The following is a 21,302-nucleotide window of genomic DNA, read 5'->3' on the forward strand; positions in this document are numbered from 1 at the left end:
ACACTTTGCCCCAAAGGCAACCAAAGCCCTTCATTTGTTAGAGCTCTTCTGAGAGTTACCCCGTGATTTCTACACAATGTGCTTATTCTGCTACTTCCTGATTGTGCGTTTTAGACCTGCTGACGTTTATGGAACCTGGAGGGTTGGCTTCCACTCACCCTCACTGCTCCCACCCAGTGCCCACCCCTTCCCTCTGTCCTCGTCACAAATCCACGTCCCAGATTCTGGTTAAATACATACTGGTTCTCTATGTTACTTTGACTGCGTACACAGTCACTTCTGGACCGAGCTTGCTGTCTGCGCCGTTCCTCCCTCGCGACCTCCCGCCCCCGCAGCCGCAGGGACGGCGCTTCCTTCCGCTGGGCTCTCTGTGTGGCCATTGTTCGGTTTCCCAGCCTTTCCACGCGCCCGTCACGTGCTCGGGAGGCGCTGTTAGAGCTCCGGACGGGGCTCTGGCTTCTCTGCGCTCCATTTGTTCTCCGCTGTCCCTCCACCGTCTGGACGCCCCCCCGGGCCTGTCCGCCGCCCCCTCGGGCGCCGTTGCCCTTCCTGGGACCACGTTTCTTCTTTGCGTTATTCCCTCATTTTGCCGAAGCATATCCTCCAGCAGTTTCTTGAGAGAGGGAAGGTGTTGGGCCAAGCGCTGTGTCCTCCTGTCGCCTCGCCCTGCCTGCCCGCCTGTCCTCTCCTCTCCTGTTGGCCTCGGTCTTCCCAGTTGCACCATTCTCTGGCTGTCACTGGAGTGGCACTGAAGGTGGGCGTGGAGCTGAGGGCACGTCTAGGGCGCGAGGCAGGAACCCCGTCCCCCAGACCCCAGGCCCCCAGCGCTCGTAGGGGGCGGGGGGCGCCCTGTGAGCCGGGCCCTCAGTGCCTCTGGGAGGTGATGTGACGAGACTCGTGGGGTGAAGGGACGTCCCCAAGGCCACGCACGTAATGACTGAAGATCAGGGCCTGGAAACCGAGTCTGAATCAGACCGTCCCTTGCCACCCACCAGCCGACAAGCCAGCATCTGCAAACTCGGATCGGCACCCAGAGATGCCGGGCCGCGGGGTTACCGGGACGGGCTTCGGGGAGGAGGTGAGGACAGGAGGGGTGGCAAAGGTAACGGGGGTGTGGCTCCAGGGAGAGTGAGTCACGGCAGCGGTGCCGGTGCTGGGTGCCAGTGACGCAGAGAAGCAGTGGGTGGGAGACACAGCGACCAGCACGGCCGGGGGGTGGTCCGGCAGGTGCGGGTGGCCCCGCCCCCGCTCTCCCTGACCTCAACCGACGACCTCCCCCACCCGCACCCCCCCACCCGCCCACCCCGGGAAAGGCTGCCTTGGCGACATGGGCGGGAGCAGCCTCCTCAAAGCGCTCTTTGGAGGATTAAATAATTTATCATAGGCAATCGAAGCACTTAATAAATATAATGGGTAATTCTTTTCGGTCTAGGAAACTCGACTGTGATTGCAAAAGACCTAGAGCGCCGGTCTGAGGAGTCCTCTTTACAGGCAAAGCAGGAACAGAGGTCCTTCTTCCGGGGGAGTGGCAGGCGGTCCAAGGACGGAGCCGACCCCTGGCCTCTGTGGCGGGTCCCGCAGCGTCTGCCCTGGGCCCTGTCTGTTCCCAGGAGGGAGCCCAGTGGAAAATTTTGAGCTGCAGTGAGAAACCGTGTACGGTCTTGGAAACTGAAGATGTTCCTTTAAAAGAAAAATCAGTGCTTTTCAAAGTCAAGTGACAGCATTGACCATTATCTGCTTTTCTCTCCTGCCAGCTCTAGAGTTTTCTTGGGATATTATCAGGGCAAGTATCAGAACAATGCCCACTTCTGTTTTGTTTTTAACCTGAATAACAAATGACCAATCAGCAGATGTGGGCCAAGCAAGGAAGCTTCTCCGAACGCTGGACTTCTGCAAACATGCAGAGGCTTGGGGGTGCTTGCTGTGTCTTTCCTTTTCTTTTCCCCAGTGAAGGTCCTTTTGGTGTTTGGTTTTCCAGGGCTACTGAAGACTGTTTGTTCGGGAGCCTGACTGCTGCGGCAGAGTCCTGACATTTTTTTATTGCCAACTGTTATTTATTATCCTACAGAAATCAAACAAGTCAAAGCTGTCTCTCCGAAGCAAACCCCGAAACCAAAACAAAACACACAAACGCACCCACAGTTTTCTATAGTTGCTGCTGAGAAGCAGGGCGCTTTTTAAACTTCGTGTCAACAGTACAGCAAACACAGCATCAACGTGATTATTTGTGTTGTTCTTCTTGAAAGAGGGAGTCAAATTAAAAATGAGCATTTTGGGGTCTCCTTTTATCCACTTTAGTTTTCAGGGGTCTGGCGGGGTGGGATCGAGGGCTGGTTCCCATGTTCGCTGCGTGTAGTTCACACTCCCCCCCCTTCGACCTGTCACCTGCTTCCTGGTGATTTATGACCCTCTGGCTCCCACGCATGGGGCTGTAGGGACTGGGCCGTGTGGTCTTCAGCTTTGTGCCGAGCTCGAGGTCGAGGCCCGAGTCCATCAATGGGGCCCCAAGGCCGTCCCCCGACCCTCTGGTTCTGGGAGATGAAGATGGGCCAGCACCTGCTGGCTTGTGTTCCGGTTGGTGTGTGGGGTCCTGCTTGCTGTCCCCTCGTCACATGGCCATCTCCTGAAGGGCAGGGTGCCCGTCTTGTTAGTCTTTTGTCCCCACCTCCAGCGTGTGCTCATGAATGGGGCCAAGTTGATGGAGGGGGGAGGGGGGAGGGGAGGGGAGGGGAGGGGGAGAGGGGAGGGGAGGGGGAGGGGAGGGGGATAGGAGGGGAGGGGAGGGGGAGGGGAGGGGAGGGGAGGGGAGGGGAGGGGGACGGGAGGGGGAGGGGAGGGGGAGAGGGAGGGAAGGAGGTGGCAGCGAGTGGGGGGCCCGGGGCCTGAGAAAGTCCCTCCCCTGACGCCGGGCCTGGCCTGGGGTTCTGATCCTTGGTCCCGGGGATGGGGGGTGGCGGGATCTGAGCTCTCAGTGGCCCCGGTGGCCACAGCACCACGTGGAGGCTCCTAGGAGGGGGTTGCCGGGGGGACGCGATGGGACCAGCCCGTGAGGCTCAGGGGCTCCTTCAAAGTGGAGAGTGGCCGCGCGCATTCACTTCATGCTCCTCTCCCCAGCTTTTATACCCCAAGGCCAAAAATTAGCGTGAAACAACCTCTGTCAGTGTGTTCCACTGTTTACTGAAAGGGTCATAACCGGTGCAAAAGACCAGAGGGCGCGCGCGGATGCTCTGTGACCGCTCTCGGGTCGCAGCCCTTTTGGAAGAAGGCTGCACGAGGAGCAAGAAAGCTGCTGCTTGGGCTTCCCTGGTGGCACAGCGGTTGAGAGTCCGCCTGCCGATGCAGGGGACGCGGGTTCGTGCCCCGGTCCGCGAAGATCCCACATGCCGCAGAGCGGCTGGGCCCGTGAGCCATGGTCTCTGAGCCTGCGCGTCCGGAGCCTGTGCTCCGCAACGGGAGAGGCCACAACAGTGAGAGGCCCGCGTACCGCAAGAAAAAAAAAAAAAAAGGAAGCTGCTGCTCTAATAAAAGTTAGACTGGAATTTCCATCACCTTCCCTCTAGATTACTTGCAATACCTAATACAATGTAAATACTATGTAAACAATTGCTGGAGCACTGCAAATTCAAGTTTTGCTTTTTGGAATTTTCTGGAATTTTGGGGACCAATTTTGATTCACAGTTGGTTGAATTCACTGGTGGGGAACACCGAGATAGAAAGCGCCGACTGTATACTAACAGTACTGAACTACACACTTAAAAATGGTGACGATGGTCAATTTTGCTACGTGGGGTTTTTTTTTTTTGGCCACACACACACACACACACACAGGCGGGAGGGAGGGAGCTCACAGCCTTTGGCGCTTCAGCCCCTTTATTTTAGACCAGAAGCTACACGAGGAGCACGGCTGGACCAACCGTGTTGCAGATTCGAGCCTCCAAGCCCGCTGTCCTTCCTCAGCGGGTCTCCACGGGCCGAGGCGATCACGGTGTGATGTGAAGTCTACGTCACAGCTTCATCTCTGCATCATCCTTATCTCTGATTGTTTGGGTTTTTTTAATGTATTTTGTTGGGCTTGGTCGAGTTACTTTAACTTCTCTGCCCTTCAGTTTCTGTAAAATGGAGAGAATAGTTCCTAACTCCATGGTGGTTTCGAAGATTAAATAAATAATACTCAAAACACAGTGTCTGATCCTGAATAAGCATTTAATAAATGTCAATGACTAGTATCACTATTATTATTTAAATACATCATTTAGAGGCACTGTTGTGTTAAGACATTACAAATTGCTTTACATATGTCTTCTCAATTCTTACAACAAAAGAGTTATTCCCTTTTATAATATGAGGAAATTGAGGTTTGGACAGGTCAGTGACTCACCCAGGGCACACGGCTTGCGAGCAGGTGGCACCTGTGACACAGTGCTGAGTTCTCCTTGGATTGTTTCCTTGTTGCGTCCCCTTGCCATTGTCTTCTTTTTAGAAGAATCGTCACTCGTGTATTCTTCTTTTTTAGATTTATTATTTCTTTCTTTCTTTTATTTATTTTTGGCTGCATCAGGTCTTAGTTGCGGCGCGTGGACTTCTCTCTTGTTGTGGCACGCGGGCTCCAGAGCGCGTGGGCTCTGTAGTTTGCAGCACATGGGCTCCCTCCTTGAGGAGTGCGAGCTCAGTAGTTGTGTCACGGGGGCTTAGCTGCCCCGCAGCATGTGGGATCTTAGTTCCCTGACCAGGGATTGAACCCAGGGAAGTCCCAACTGCCTTTTTAATTTAACATTATAATGTGAGCATATTTCAAAATATTTTTAAAATATTATTTGGAAATACAGGCATGCCTCGTTTTATTGTATTCCGCTTGACTGCACTTCGCATATATTGTACTTTTTACAAATAGAAGGCTTGTGGGAAGTCTATCAGCACCATTTTTCCAACAGCATTTACTCACTTTGAGTCTTTGTGTTACATTTTGGTACTTTTCATTTCATTTCATTTCGGTACATTTTCCTACTTTTCCATTATTATTATGTGTATTATGATCTGTAATCAGTGAGCTTTGATGTTACTACTATGACTCGCTGAAGGCTCAGATGATGGTTAGCATTTTTTAGCAATAAAGTACTTTTTAGTTAAAGTGTGTACATTTTTTTAGACACAGTGCTATTACACACTTAATAGACCACAGTATAGTGTAACCATAACTTTTACATGCACTGGGAAACCAAAAAATTCATGTGACTCACTTTATCGTGATATTTGCTTTATTGCAGTGGTCTGGAACTGAACCTGTATAATTTTTAGTGGCTGAATGGTATTCAATTTTATGACTGTAACACAATTTTTTAGCCATTCCCCCAATTTTAGGCATATTGAATAATTTCAATATCTTGCTATTAAAATAACTGCAGTGATTTTCAATACATCTCTGATTATTTCTCTAGTGTAGAAGTCTAAAAGCAGATTTCCCAGGTCACTAGAGATGACTATTATAAGACTTTTTGTTACCTGTTGAGGAATTTCTATTTCATTAATCCCTTGCCAACTCTGAGAATTATAATTTTTGAAAATCTTTGCCAATTTTAAAGGTTAAAAATGGTAACTCCAGGCTTCCATGGTGGCACAGTGGTTGAGAGTCAGCCTGCCGATGCAGGGGACACGGGTTCATGCCCCGGTCCGGGAAGATCCCACATGCCGCGGAGCGTCTGGGCCCGTGAGCCATGGCCGCTGAGCCTGCGCATCCGGAGCCTGTGCTCCGCAACGGGAGAGGCCACAGTAGTGAGAGGCCCGCGTACTGCAAAAAAAAAAGAAAGAAAAAAGAAAAAGGAACTCCTTTTAACTTGCATTTCTTTTACTTCCATGAGTTACACTTTTTTTTTTTCCCATTTGTATTCGCCACTTGCCTTGTCCTTTTGCAAATTGCTGTGGATATGCTGTGCCTACTTTTAAATCTGGAAATCTGGGTGTAAGATTCTATGAATTAATAATATCAGCATCTTGCAATACATATTATAAACATTCTAGCTGTCATTTATTTTTATTTTGTTCTGTGGTTTTCTCACCCATTTTGCTTAATGTTAGGTCTAATACAGTCATTTGTTATACTCATCTTTATAATAGCTATTCTTTTTTATCTTTTAGGTATTTTCTGTCCTGCACTTGAAACCTTGTTTTAGGTTTGGAATTAACTGGCCCAGTGCAGCAGGGCAGTGACGTATGTTTTATTTTATTTTATTATTTTTTTATAAATTTATTTATTTTTGGCTGCGTTGGGTCTTCGTTGCAGTGCGTGGGCTTCTCACCGCAGTGGCTTCTCTTGTTGTGGAGCACAGGATCTAGGCGCACAGGCTTCAGTAGTTGTGGCTCGCAGGCTCTACAGCGCAGGCTCAGTAGTTGTGGCTCACGGGCTAAGTTGCTCCGTGGAATGTGGGACCTTCCCAGACCAAGGCTTGAACTCATCCGCTCCATTGGCAGGTGGATTCTTAACCACTGCGTCACCAGGGAAGTCCCGCGACATATGTTTTAGATTCTCACCCACGGCCCATGCTGGGAACATTGACATCAATATTGTATTTTAACCGACTATTTTCTTTCTTTCTTTTTTTTAAATTGGGGTATAGTTGCTTTACAATGTTGTGTTAGTTTCTGCTGCACAGTGAAGTGAATCAACTGTATGAATACATAGATCCCCTCCCTCTTGGACCTCCCTCCCCCCGTCCCACCCATCTAGGTCACCACAGAGCACCGAGCTGAGCTCCCTGTGCTGCACAGCAGGTTCCCCCTAGCTGTCCCCCTAGCTGTGTATATATGTCAATCCCAATCTCTCAGTTCATCCCACCCTCCCCTTCCCCCTCTGTGCCCACAAGTCCGTTCTCTACGTCTGCCCCTCTATTCCAGCCCTGCAAATAGATTCATCTGTACCATTTTTCTAGATCCCACATATATGTGTTAACATAAGATATTTGTTTTTCTCTTTGTGTCATGGAAGCAACCTAAATGTCCATCAACAGATGAATGGATAAAGAAGATGTGATACATGTATACAATGGAATATTACTCAGCCATAAAAAGGAACAAAATTGGGTCATTTGTAGAGATGTGGATGAACCTAGAGACTGTCATACAGAGTGAAACAAGTTAACCGACTGTTTTCATCTAAGGAGGTCCTGAGGCTTAGCCGTTGGGTCCCAAACACAGCTGCTCTTCCTTTTGGACAGTGGTCGTTAAGGCATCCAGGGGGCTGTGTGCTGCCCTGTGCCTCACTCACCAGTGAGTTAACGGTCTCACTTTCTTCGTTAAACTCCCCTAAGCTATCTGCCTCGTAAGGGCATCACCGTTAACTGTCTCACTTTCTTCGTTAAACTCCCCTAAGGTATCTGCCCCGTAAGGGCATCACCGTTAACTGTCTCACTTTCTTCGTTAAACTCCCCTAGGGTATCTGCCTCGTAAGGCCATCACCGACTCCTGGATCCTCGTTGCTTTTTCCAGCTGCAGGATTCTGTGGACCCATTGTAGGGTCTCTGCCTTAAAACTGTTCTGTTGACTGCAAAGAGGAACCTGGCCTGACAGCTCACAGGGCTGCTCCCCGACGGCGAGGTCTGTTGCCCTGGTCTCTTCACAGCAGGCTCGCCTTTCCTCCCAGGGGCTGGTCAGAACCTGTCTTCGTCTCTACAGTTGAAAACATGGACAATTTAGACCCCGGGGATTCCTGGGAGATGCTCCTGAGGGGCGTCCTGTCCCCTTTAAACATCTTTGCTGTGAGCTGATGCTGGAATCAGTTAAGGCTCTTGGGACTGTTGGGATGGCAGGAAGGGGCTCTGCCGTGAGAGGGATGTGACCCTGGGAGAACCGGGGGTGGACGGCTGTGGACTGAGCCTGCCCCCGAGTTCACACTTGAAGCTCTAATGCCTGTGCCCCAGAATGTGACTGTGCCTGGGGACAGGGTCTTTAAAGAGGTGACTGAGTTACAATGAGGCCTTGGGGTGGGCCCTAATCCAACCCAACTCTGTCCTTCTAAGAAGAGAAAGTTTGGACCAAGAGAGATGCTATGGGTGTGGGAAAACAGGAAGGGCCTTGTCCATGTTAATTTGGTTGTCATTTTTCTTATTTAGCTATAGGTGTTTTTATTTTAAAATACATAATTATTAAAATTATTTTATATAAAATAAATATAAATTGTTTTATTTTCCAAGAATATATATATATATATTTTATTTTCTCCCACTCTGTGTCTTCCTTTTTCACTCTCTTAATGGAGTCTGTTGTTGAACTGAAGTCTTAGTTTAGATCTTAAATTAAGTAAATTTCTCAAAGTAATTTAAGTATGAAGTAGATAATTGTCAAAACAGTCCAGTTTATTAATTTTTTCCTTTATAGCTAATACGTTTTGTGTTCTTTTGCCTTTCACATTTAGAGCTACAATTAAACTGCAATGATTTTGCTGATGGTGTGAAGTAATGGTCAAGGTTCATGTTTTTCCATATGGGCAGCTAATTGATCGAGACCATCTATCAAAAAAAGAAAATTCTTCCCTCACTGCTGTGTTCGCAGGGCTGCCTTGGTCCTAAGTCAAGCATCGCAGCCGACTCTTCTCTTCCTGGCTATGTTCCCTCTCCGGGGGATTTCCCTGCCCTGTCCCATCACCACACCTCGTAGGGCACGTCTTCCTCGTTACTCTTCCTCAAGAGGATGATGGTTATTCTTGACACTTTGCGTTTCCATACACACTTTAGAATCAGCTTTTCAATTCCCATTAAAAACTGTGTTGGGATTGCATTGTGTTCCTTTGGGGGAGAATTGACGTTTTTACCGTATTGAGTCTTCTCATCAAGAACATGGGGTATTCTTCCATTTCCTTAGATCTCTTCTTCACTTCCTCTCAGGAATGTTCTTACCGTGTCTTGAACACCTCTTATTGGATCTATTCCCAGGAACAGTCAATTGTCCTTGTTTGCGGATTCTGCAATTTGCAAGTTTGCCTAGTCGCTCAAATTTATTTCTGACTCCAAAATCAATACTTGTGGCAAAAACCATTGAGTCACCCGTCACCCAATGCACACTCCCAGCTGAAGTCCAGCAGGGTTGGGTACTGCTTTCTCATTTCCGCTCTCATACCGTAGACAAGTATCCTTTCTGAAATCTATTTAATGTCACCTTTCCCACATTTCTGGTTAATTTTTTTTTAAGGGGAGAAGGATTAATTCTGCATTTAAAAGAGCCACAAAGTGTAGGGCTGAAGTGCTGTCTGGTGTCCGAAATACAAGAAGGCTGGGATGTATTTACCTTAGGGAGAAAATACGTGGGTCAGGTACGGTTTATTGAGGCTGGAGTTATAGTGCTGTTGGCTATGAGTTCAATGTCAGTGAATCAACAATATATATTAATTAGGTGTCTTTAAACAGAACACACATAAAACAAGGTTATGTACTGATCCGTTGATGAAAACGTGGCCAGAGCCTCACAGGAACCTCAGCCTTTATTTCCCCAGGAAAGATCATTCAGGATTTGCTAGTTCAGTGTTTGCGGTGACTTCATGGAACGCAACTACTGCATATAATGAGAACTATTTGACATTTTTCATACTACTGTAAATGCTAGCTTTTGAAATTTTCAGCGTTTAAAATATTTGTTACTGGTATTAAGAAATCCAGTTAATTTTTTCATAACTGCAGTATGGTCTATTAAAAATATTCAGCTAAGAGATTACATTTGAAAATTGCTGATAAATAACTCTGTACCAACTTTAGAAAATTTAAACTATTTGTCACTATTCCTTTAAAAATTTTACATTTTATATATATATTTTTTCGTTTTATATTTTATAATATTATTTTGCAAAATCATACAGGGTTTGGAAAGGTTAAAATGTATCACTCTTATTTTAAAATGGGATTCAAACTTTCTAATATGTCATTATTATGGGATCAATTAAAAAGGAATATAAATAATGAATAGTTTAGAAAACTGACAAATGAGCAAAGGAAACAAACAAAAAAACCCACCACTGAAGACTTATTTTTCCCCCAGTGCATTGAATGGGTGGCCTTGAGAGAGCGACTCATGATTATTGAGAGGCAGTTGTGTATTTTTGATCGCACAGTAAGTTTGGTCTGTGGAGGCTCTGCAGTTCTATGAACGTTAGCGCAGGAGTAGGTCTGTGTGACTTCCACCACAGGCAGGGTACAGAGAGCTAAGCCCTCACCTTAGCGGTCACTCATCTGTCCCCCATGACTACAGTTTTCTCTGGTTGAGAATGTCACATAAATACAAGAGGAAAAGCACAAACTTTTTCACAATCTGGACTTTGCCCATCTCTCTAGCAAATCATTTGTTTTTATTTTAATCCTGTTTCTCGTTCAATACTTGGTCAAATGTCATTTCTCTGGAAAGTGTTCCTTGACCTCTGTTCACTGTCATCAGGCTAATTTATATGTCCTTTCTCTGGGTGTCCATAATATCTATGCATCTTCTATCAGTTTTCATCTCTGTTAGATTCCAAGTTTCTTGGGGAGCACAGATTATGCCTTATTCCAATTTGTTTCCCAATTGCCTATCATAATACATACGTGTATGTATACACACATATGTGTATAACTAATTACTAATTAGGTATTTGAGTAATAGATGAATAATTGAGAGAGATGCTGAAGAAGGTGACATTGACGCTCCTAACGTTGGGTGTCTGGGTGCTGGAGCTGAGAAAAAATAAAAGGAACAGCATGTAGGAACTTTGCAAGAATTTGAGAAAGTTTCTTAGAAAAAAAAATCAGATTCCATTATTTATTAGATATTGTAACTCCACACATGCGTTCAGGCAGTCTAGGACAAGTGTCTTCATAAATATTACTGTACGTGCTGGCAGTGATGCTAGGAACCAGTGGGGGTTGGATCAGGGGAGATTTCCAAACGATCGCCCATCTTTCTAGTTCTAAAGAGGGGCTTTGGAATCACCTCCAAAGTCAGTGGGACTGGGTAGTGGGGCTCCAGACCGCTGACCTCAGTTTTAATCGGAGCTCTGCTTTTGTTTCAATTTGAAGAAAGAGTTCTACTGCTTAAAAAAGTAAAACGTTGGAGCGCCACGGCCTTAGACCAAATAGCAATGCAGCCCGTGTCCACGCTCGATGTACCAGCTCCCCCAGGACGTTTCCGCTGGGGTGTTCTTTACTTAGACCATTTTCTTTGGCATTTGATCCTATTAGCAGTTAGCATCCACTCTCGTCCTGCTTTCTTGAATTTCTGCCATGTTCCAGAAACTGCCATTCATTTGCCTGCTTCTCTGGAGGTCTGTCCCGGGACGTGGCCTTCAGCCAAGTCCTGAAGCTCTTCACTGGGCAGCAGGCATGCCACGCCTCCCTTCAGAGCCCCTTGCAGCGAAAATCCTCAGTGGATAATTGTGTTAGCAATCAATAGTCCTTTCGCTAAGACTGGTGATTTTTACTTATTTTATAGTGCTCGTTACGTAGCACAGAAGTATGAGACTTAGAAATAGCAGAACCAATACCACCTGAATTCCAAAGTCAAGTTTAGAAATAGCATTCTAAGTTAATACTGTGTGCAATCATGATGACCTCGTCGTGTCTTCAACCACAGGTAAAGGAGTTCCCATTCTGAGCGGGAAGGGCAGCAGGTGATTGCCTTCAAAGGAAGGTGACGGGGACAGGAGGACAGGGCGGGCTCAGGAGCGGAACTCCTGACGGGGAGGAAGAGCAGGTTCCGTGGGTGTGAAGGTGTGGAGGTGTCAGGAGAGGCAGCTCCGGCAGGAAGTCTCTGGAGGTGGAGCAGGTCTGAGCGATGACAAGATCCAAGATGTGGCCCTGCTGGTGGGCGGTGACGTAACAAGGAGAAGGTCAGCTTGTCAGGCAGCTGGTCGGACGGATGGCCGATGGGGCTTCTCTGGCCAGTTAGCTTTCTCCCACCCTGGGTGAAAGCTCGGCGCTTATAACCGTATCCACCAGCCCCACTTTCTTCTTGGCGATCCTCTTGCTGGAGCCTCTGTCCTCCTCTGACCTCCAGGCCAGATGCTCAGCCACCTCCCCTGCACCGTCATCCTGGAGACTCGCTTTGCCTCTTACGTCTGTTGGGTTCCCGACTAAAGAACCCATGTCTTCCTCCTTTCTCTTTGTTGACTCCCTTGTTTTGGTGGAGAAAACACTTGAGGAAGTTCCTGAGAAAAGGCGCATGGAAAGCAAATGTTTTGAGACCCTTCACGTATAACTGTCTCTAACCTCATTCTCGACTGGTGGTTGAAGGTAGTAACCATCGTCTTCCAGATTCTAAGGTGGCTGCTGAGAAGTCTAAGGTTGGCCTGTTTACTTCCCATCAAGTCACTGAGTCTCTCCTTGGCGTGTGTTCAGTCTGCTGATTCATCCATTAAAGGAGTTCTTCGATTTGATGTCATGTTTATTCACTTCCAGTTCTTCCACTTGAGTCTTTATTCCAGTTCCCATGTCTCTGCTGAAAGTCGTCATGCATGCTGTCCACCTTGTCTGGTAGATCTTTTAACAGATTAATCACTATTTTAAAGAAGTAGTTACAACATCTGGGTCACCTCTGAGTCTCATTCTGTTGACTCTTTATCCCTTAACAATGGGTGTTTTTTTCTTGCTCTTACATATGTCTTGTAATTTTTGATTGAATACAGGACATTGCAGGCAGAAGAATAGCAGAGACCTAGGTAAACAGAATCTATACGCAGAGATGGGCATGTGTCTGCTGTCAGGACTTGGTGTGGAGGGCTTAGCAGATGTAGAGTAGATGAGCAGGGTCTGGGTTTCGTCGTTACCGTCGTTACTGTCATTGGACCGCTGGCCTCCACTGCCTCTGGCAACAGGACACAGTTGTGCCTGAGCTCAGAGGGGGGACCCAGCAGCTAGAGGGTTTTCTCAGTTTCCCTGACGCCAGTTTCTAGCTTTAGCTGTCCCTGCGTTACTGCACCATAGAGGAGGGGCCTCTCTCCAAGGCACCCCCCGACCCTCACAGTAGACCGCCGTCCACTGTTACTAAGTGTGTGGCTTGGGGCAGGGGTAGGGTTTCTGCTCTCCTGTTTCAGTCTCAGTCTTGGGCAGGCCCTGCGCACCTTGGCCTCAGGGATGGATCCCCACTCCCACCCCCATTCCTGTCCCCTTGGTAACCAAACTGCCTGTATCCGACGTGAATAGGCTTTTCCTGCCCCTCCCTCATCAGCTGCAGACCACTTCTTGGCAGACACATAGGATCCTGGACCCCAAACATTTTCCTCCCCTTCCTGTGGTGCTCCAGGATTTTTGCTTCCACCTCCCTCCATGTCCTGGGAGAGGCTCTGCCTTGTCGCTCCTGAAGCAGATGGGTCTCTCTCTTACTCCTGCCCCAGAAGCAACAGGCAGAGGGACTCTGCCCCTCCCCCCACAGCTCTCAGTTCTCAGCAGAGAGGGATCTGAGGAAGGGGGACGGGGCCAGCAGCTGCCTGTCCTGCACGCCTGCACTGTCAGCGAGGGCCCTTCTGCCCTTCGGCCTTGTCCCTTCTTCTGAGCAAGAGCCTGCTGGAGGCCCAAGGACATGAACTTGCAAGTGACTGCAGACCCCCTTGCAGCAGTGAGGTCACAGCTGTTCCCCTGCTGCTGAGACGGCGCTGGCCACTCCCTCGTGGCCCTCCATTCCCACATTTTGTTGGTTCAGTCTCATCTGCTACCGTCTTTCCTCTGATTTTATCCTTGGGGAGTTAGACATTTAAATACATAATTTTGTGGTCATTTGAATGGGGCTTGGGGGAGAGAACAGATAAAACATGCATTCGATCTGCCATCTTTCCACTATTTCTTTGATAGCGTTAGGATGAAGGAAAGCCAATGACACTGAGTAGGAAGTGAGATGAGACAGGAAAGGCCCAGTCACGTGGCAGCAGAGTCTGTGGCAGGGAGGGGTTGGTTAGCGCCTCCTTGTTAGAGGTTATTGATTTTTAGTTTGGAAAACAGAGTATGGGGACTTCCCTGGCGGTCCAGTTGTTGGGAGTCCACGCTTCCACTGCAGGGGGCACGGGTTCACTCCCCAGTGGGGGAACTAAGATCCCACAAGATGTGTGGCGTGGCAAAAAGAAAGAGAAAGAAAACAGAGTATGAAGAGTGGAGACAGACAGAACAGATTTTACAGAGGAGCTACCTGAAATTAGTCAACAAGGACCCGCTAGATGGGAAATGACCTTGATTGTAATTCATTCCTTGCCTTGATGGAAACTCACTACTTATAAAAAAAAAAGAAAAGAAAAGTCTCTCTTCCTTTTTATTATTATTTAATAGTTTATTTTCCATACTCTTCTTCTGATTAATATAAAAGTTATTAATTACTAAATCATTAGGATATTAGAACTAAAATCCTATGCTGCTCAGCTCAGTTTAAGGTCAATTTTGACTACTTATAAAAAGGGATCTTACACAGGCAGCCTCAGGAGGATTTATTTCACTAAGTGTTATAGAAATAAATAACTCATTTCAGCGCCTAGCACACGTCAACTATATAAAGAATGAGCCTGCCCTGAGTGTTCAGTGTGATGGCGAGATGCGCATTACTCTTCACGTGGTTGAATACGGCATTAAAATGAAGCTCGGTTCTGTTCAAGGAATGCTGATTGAACTCTTGCAGGTTCTGCATTTGCACCGATGAAACGAAGAGGAACCCATCGGTCCCTCAAGCCCTTGGGCCAACGGGGCATGTGGAGACGTGACAGCCGTGTGGGTGACATGCTCCCTGGTGGCAGCACACGGGCACACACGTCCGCCGTGGTGCTCTCCAGGGCCAGTCCTGCACATCTGTCCCCAGCGCCACGTTCAGTATTGTTGCTGGCTTGGCCTCACCTGTGGTGGGAGTGTCTGCCCGTCAGAAATAAGCAAATGGTGCAAATCAGGGCTCTCCCCGCAGAGAGCCAGCTGTCGGACATTTTCCAGTTCGCCCTGCTGCCTTGGAAGTCTCTCCACCTGAGACTGCTTCTCCCCTGGACTCGTGTCCTTCTCAGCCCCGTGCCCCCGTGGCTTGTCTCGGTGAGGGCCAGGGGCCGACTTTCCCGGCCCGTCTGCACCGTTTCTTTCTCTTTCACAGCGAACCGACCCGTCAGCAAATCCTATCAGCTCGGCCTTCAGGAAACACGGAGAAGCAGCCTCTGCTCGCAGCCTCCACGTGGTCCCGGCACCGCGATCTCACCGCCCGTGTGTCCGCCTGCGGGACCTCCAGACGCCTCCCTGCTCGGCCCTTAGAGACTTTTTTCCACGCAGCAGCCAGTGTCCTGTGTGCAGTCAGATCACGTCACTTACCTGCTCAGCATCTTCATTCTGGGGGGCGGGCTGCCACCTCGCTGGGGGTCGACGCCCGCATCGCCGCAGGTGGCCCCCAGGTTGCTGGTGCGGCCTCCTCGCCTCCCCCAGAGGCCCAGCCCACCTGCTCCGCTGCTGCCCCTCCACAACGCCAGATGCCTCCCGCCCCAGGGCCTCGGCCCCTGCGGAAACGCCTCCCCAGACAGCCCTCACCTCTGTCAGATCTCGCTCAGGCACCCCACACGGGGGCCTCCCCGGTCGCTGTGTTTAAAAGGCGCTCACAAGCCCCGGGTGGCCCGGCCGCTCGCCCACCCTGCCCTGCGGGGTCCGCACACCCTGGCCCGTGTGCTCGGCGTGGTTCTGTGCACCTGCTGGCCCTCTGACGCCCCCCGCGCGGGACGGGAACGCAACGGCGGGGACTTTTGTTTGCTGCAGCACCCGCGGCAGCGGGCCAGGGGGAGCAGTGGGGCGGGCTAGAGGTCACCCGGGTGTCCCAGGGCTCACTGGGGACGCGAACCGAGCTGTGCGGCTGCGTTGCCGTCGCCCCCAGGACGCAGCCCCGCTGGAGCGGGTGCGGCAGGTCGGCCTCCGCCCACGTGTGGCTCACACGCACACCCAGGGCGGGCCGTGCCAGGCCACGTCCACTAACACAGTCATGACCAGCTGATGCTCTGTCAGGGATTGGCCGGCAGCAGGCGGAAGCACGGGCCGCCGGGAGGGGACAGCGACCGACTGAGGCTGACCCTTGCCGGTCTGTGTGCGTGGCCTGCGGGCACGGAGCGCGTCCCCTGCACGGTCTCCCCGTCGGGCCTCGGGGGTCTCTGCGCACAGGTCACGCCTTCTTTATGGAAGAGAGAAACGAGGCTCAGAGCGGCTAAAGGACGCCTCCACAGGCACAGAAGCGGCGGGAACACAGAGCCCTCCAGCGCGCTTTCTGGACCCCAGAGGAGCCAGCCCTGGCCTGTGCCGCTGGACACTGTCGTGTAAACTGCCTTTGGGTGCGCGGTGCGGGCTGCCCACCTCGGACCAGATCAAAGGCGCTGGGAGGGGTCACCCTCTCCCTTGGTTCACCCCTCGGGCTAATCCAACGCAGCAACATCAAAATACACTAAAAGGGCCATGGTCCCAGAGATATGGTGAAATCACAGAGGGTCGCTTGTTGGGTGCCAAGCCTGTACCAGAGGCTGTTCTAGGGGCTTCCCATGCCTTCCTTCAAGTCCTCAAACTAACCACGCAGGGTTAGGCGGTGTATTCCCATTGTATGGACAGGGAGACCGAGGCTCAGAAGTGTCACGTTACCTGCATCGGTCCCCGGGGCTCAGTGAGGCCAGTCTTGGAACAGATCTGTCTGGCGCTGAAGCCCACATTTGCTCTGCTGCACCGGGCTGTCCCCTCACAGCACGTCCCAGGTTCCCTGCGAGGGTCCTTCTCCTGCGCTACCAATGCTCAAGAAACACAAAAGACGAGGGTATGTTTGGGAGACAGACTCTCTCAAGGCCTTTGCTAGGCTGCAGGGTTTCAAAGGCGGAACGTGAATGTCTCCTGCTCGTCGGGTTCGGGCGCTGTTTTGTGTTCTTACCCACATCTTCTTATTTATATTCTCTTTATATTTGATCCATCAAACGGAAATGTCCCTTCAAGAAGAATCCGGCCATTATCTGGGTGGACTGAAGGCTGGTGAGAAGAAAATTAAAAGACGCTGACGGCTGTACGAGAGAGCGGCGAGCCCAGCTGCTTTTGGAGGAGGGGCTTCACGTTGTTTTAGTGCTGAGGGCAGCCCGGGAGATCCCGCCAGGGTCCGCCCTACACTGGGACTTCTGACGTTAAGTAATTTTTCTAGCCCCATTGATGGGCTTTATGGCAGAACACATTGCTGTGTGAGTTTCAGCTGTTAGTACTCACAGAATCTGGTTTGGGAAGACGGTGATTGGGAAAACACAGGAATCGCAAGAAGGGTGTGTGTGTGACTCAGTAAGTGGTGTGATGCCTCCTAAGTCCAGGCTGAACCCAGATTTTACCGGACATGCAAAACTGCAGGGCTCACTAGGGGACCCAGCCTTTCCCCAGCACCTTAGATGTGCACTTTCTTTCCTGGGCAAATACCACATGCTTCCAAATATACATAACACCATCGAGAGGATGTTTCTTATCAAATGGTTCCTTTTATCAGGTAGAACTTAAATCACCTGGATACTCTGGGAAACAGTTAATAAAAATCTAGTTAGTGTCTTAGATTCAGAACACAATGTTAGGAGCTGTAAGATGATACAAACCTTTAAAGGGCTTACCTTAGGAGACGGAAGATACAGATATACAGACACACACACACACGCATCAGAGCACGTGGGCTTTGAGACAAAATGCCCTCAATCATGGTAGTTCTTTGGCTTCTTTCTACAATTATTACAATGTCGGAAAGATCCTCTTCCTTCCTCAAATTCTCCTTGAAAAACAATCAAGGCCCATAGTGACAAGCCTGGTGGCCTCAATGCTGAGTGTCACGTTCTCAGGAATTTCTGCCAGCCCTGAGCTGGTTTTCTCTGTCCTCACCCAGGCTCTATGAGAGGTGTTTGATTTCTTTATGCAGTCCCTAACGTCTGACCCATTCTGTAGCCTTCGCGATTAGGGCAACCCCTCAAGGAATCGGGATCAGCACACTTTGTCGGTGCTGGTGGGCATGGGGACCGCGGAGCCTGGGTTGGGACCCCTGCATCCCCGGAGGACTGGCCTTCGGGTTCATTCGAGGAGAACTTCCAGAGAGAGTACACGGGTTAAGAGGGAAACAACAAGGCCACGGATTGGGGTTTCTGCATTTATTTCTTGTTGTCTGATGGACACACGGCTGAATGCCTAAGTCAGTTCACCAAACCTCGAGCAGACCACATCATCCAAGCTCGTAAGCCATCGTGCTGCTCCGAGAACACCATCACGTTCCCCGCACGAGGGGAAGAGTAATCGGAGAGCAGCACGGCTGTTAGGAAGCACGTGCACTCTGATTCAGAGGAGAAGTCCTCAGACTGGAGCCCACCGATTTAGAATTACGTGCAAAAAGAGGATCACCGGTCTCACAGCCGTGTTTATATCCACAGACACAAAGGTCGGAAGATCAGAAATGCGGGAGATGGCGTTGGGTTTAAACGGGCTGACGGTGAGAACAGAGGACGGGGAAGCAGCAGCTCTGATGGGACTGGGGCTCGGTGGAGAGGTGAACAGCCTGGGGGCCTGAGGAACCCCGCGGACCCTACTCTGTTACAACACAGCCCGTCGTGGGGACCCACGGTGGTGGCCCTGGGCCATCGCAGGTGAACTATGTCGGCTGCTCTGTTTGGAAGAATCCGTGTGATTCTCACAATATGTGACAAATATCTGTAACAATATGAATGTAATTACTGTAGTTAGACACAAACCAGAATTCTCTCCAAAACGCGCTTGGGCGGAGCAGCTGCTCACCGAGACAGGCCGCTTCGGCGTGGGAACAGCATCGTGCTCACCGTGCGGGGCTGGGGGAGACCCCGGGCCGGGACTGAGATGCCCAGACCTGACTTTCCAGGAAACCTCCATGGGACCGTGCAGGGGGCAGAGGGCGGAGGGCGGCAGGCAAGGCCACGGGGAGGCTTCTGTGAGGTCCCAGGAGAGCAAACGAGCTCTGGAGCTGGGGCGGAGTGGGAATGCGGAGGACGGCCGCTCATGTGGGCGCTGCTAGAACAAACCCTGGTGACTCATTCGATGGGGAATCATGGCGGTGTGGTCCAGGTGCCTGGACGAGCCTGTGGGTGGAGAGGGGGACGATGGGGCTGGTCTTGGCCCTGCTGAGTCTGGGCACTGACACGTCGGCCTGGGCAGGGACAGGTTTGGGAGGTGATAGTATGCAGCTGCTGGGTGGCTTCCTGGGCGTGGGCTGGAAGTTCCAAGGCAGAGCGAGTGGGAGAGGAGGCGGGGCGAGGGGAAAGGGGAGGAGCTTGTGAAGGAAGCTGGGAAGCGATCGAAGAGCCCTGTCCTCGCCTTAGAAACAGGAGTAAAACTCCCTACGGGCCTGAGGTCCCTGGAGCAATGATCTCTTCCCTCGTACCCGACCACCTCACATTTAAGTGTTAACTACCTTTCCTTATGCTTTTATTTTTTATTTTAAAATTTATTTATTTATTTTTGGCTGCGTTGGGTCTCTGTTGCTGCCCACGGGCGTTCTCCAGTTGCGGAGAGCAGAGGCTACTCTTTGTTGCGGTGCGCGGGCTTCTCATTGCGGCGGCTTCTCTTGTTGCGGAGCGTGGGATCTAGGCACGCGGGCTTCAGTAGTTGTGGCACACGGACTCAGTAGTTGTGGCTCGCGGGCTCTTGAGCGCAGGCTCAGTAGTTGTGGCGCACGGGTTTAGTTGCTCTGCAGCATGTGAAATCTTCCCGGACCAGGGCTCGAACCCGTGTCCCCTGCATTGGCAGGCGGATTCTTAACCACTGCGCCACCAGGGAAGTCGCTCCTTATGCTTTTTAATGTTAAGTTACCCCAAATGCTTTCTGCAAATAGGTGACGTATAAATTATAAGTAAACAGATCATTTTCTTGATTCTGGTGGATCTTAGGCCTTTGTTCCTAAATATTATGACTAGAAGGGCCTTGTGTGGACTTCTGGTTATGCTGCTTTTTCATTTGTAAAAGTTTAACCTCCCCTTCACTTAGTTTATGCATAATAGGTTATCAAACAAACATCCTTCTTTAAAAAGCAAAAGCAAGCAACATTACATAATGACTGCCTTTGTCTTCCACTCTTCCCATATTCCATTCCAGAGATTTTCAAATCACAGCATTCGGTAAAACTTCTTCTCTATGTGTATTTTTCATCCCGGGGTGACTACCATGTTCCTAATGTCTGTTTAGCCAACAAAAGTACTCGCCCCTGTGGTTCCATGATTTTAGAGTTTTCTCGCTTTTCTTTGTTTGCAGTTTTAGATCAGGCTGATGACTCTGCCGTTTATCTAGAATCTAGCCACTATATGCACCAGGAATTCTACTTCTTCTGGAGGAGGTATTCAGTGTTCTGAGTCCACAATGGAATAGGCCTTGATCATTCCTTACTGAATTGTTAAAATGCCAAAGACCCCAACCCCGCCAAGTGTTATGAGATGCTCTGGTGCAGAGCTCGGCCCTGTGGCAGACGCTCCGATGTATTCGGTTACCTGTGAAGGTAGCGCTGAGCAGCGTGCTGGCTGGTCATTCTGCTTGGACGGAGAAACGGCCAGATGTGTGATTACAGACTGTGCTCAGTGGTTTGGCTGGACGGTCAGGGGCTCCGAAGGAACACGATTGGAAAATTGGCGACAAAGAAGTCTGGGGAAGAAGCACGTGTGCAGACCTCTCTGAAGGGCAGAAACATGGAGGTACGTGTGTCCCGTGTGGGTGCCCACCAGAGGGTGATGATCTCCGGAGAGGAGATCGGTAACCAGGCGATGGGCTGATCTGATCTGAGGACACCAATCGGCCTCTCTCCTCAGCCACCCCGGGGCTCGTGAACAAGGGGGCTGCAGTGGCAGAGTCGGAGGTCACGTGTGAGCTCAGCAACGTGGACTTCCACTCACCAGGGCTGGCCTGGCTGTGGCCGCGGCCGAGAGGCCAGCCTGCCCCCAGTATGGCAAGACTGACTCCTCAGGGTGACCAACCAGCTTCCTACATTGGGCCACTTCCATCATGCAAGGTGCAGCGTTTTGTTCTTACTGGAATAGACACTTACTCTGGATACGGATTTGCCTTCACTCATGCAATGCCCAAACTACGGTCCATAGACTTCCAGAAAGCCTTATCCACCGTCACGGTGTTCCAGGCAGCATTGCTTTGGACCAGGGAAATCCCTTCACAGCAAATGAAATGCAGCAGTGGCCCATGCTCGTGGAATTCACTGGGCCTACCATGCTCCCACCTTCCTGAAGCAGCTGGCTTGCTGGACCGACAGGATGGCCTTTGGAAGACAGTGCCAGCCAGGAGGCAATAGCTTGCAGGGCTGGGCCAAGGGTCTCCAGGAGGCTCTGAACGAGCATCAGGTATACG

Source organism: Lagenorhynchus albirostris, chromosome 18 (assembly GCF_949774975.1).
Source record: "Lagenorhynchus albirostris chromosome 18, mLagAlb1.1, whole genome shotgun sequence".
Lineage (NCBI taxonomy): Eukaryota > Metazoa > Chordata > Mammalia > Artiodactyla > Delphinidae > Lagenorhynchus > Lagenorhynchus albirostris.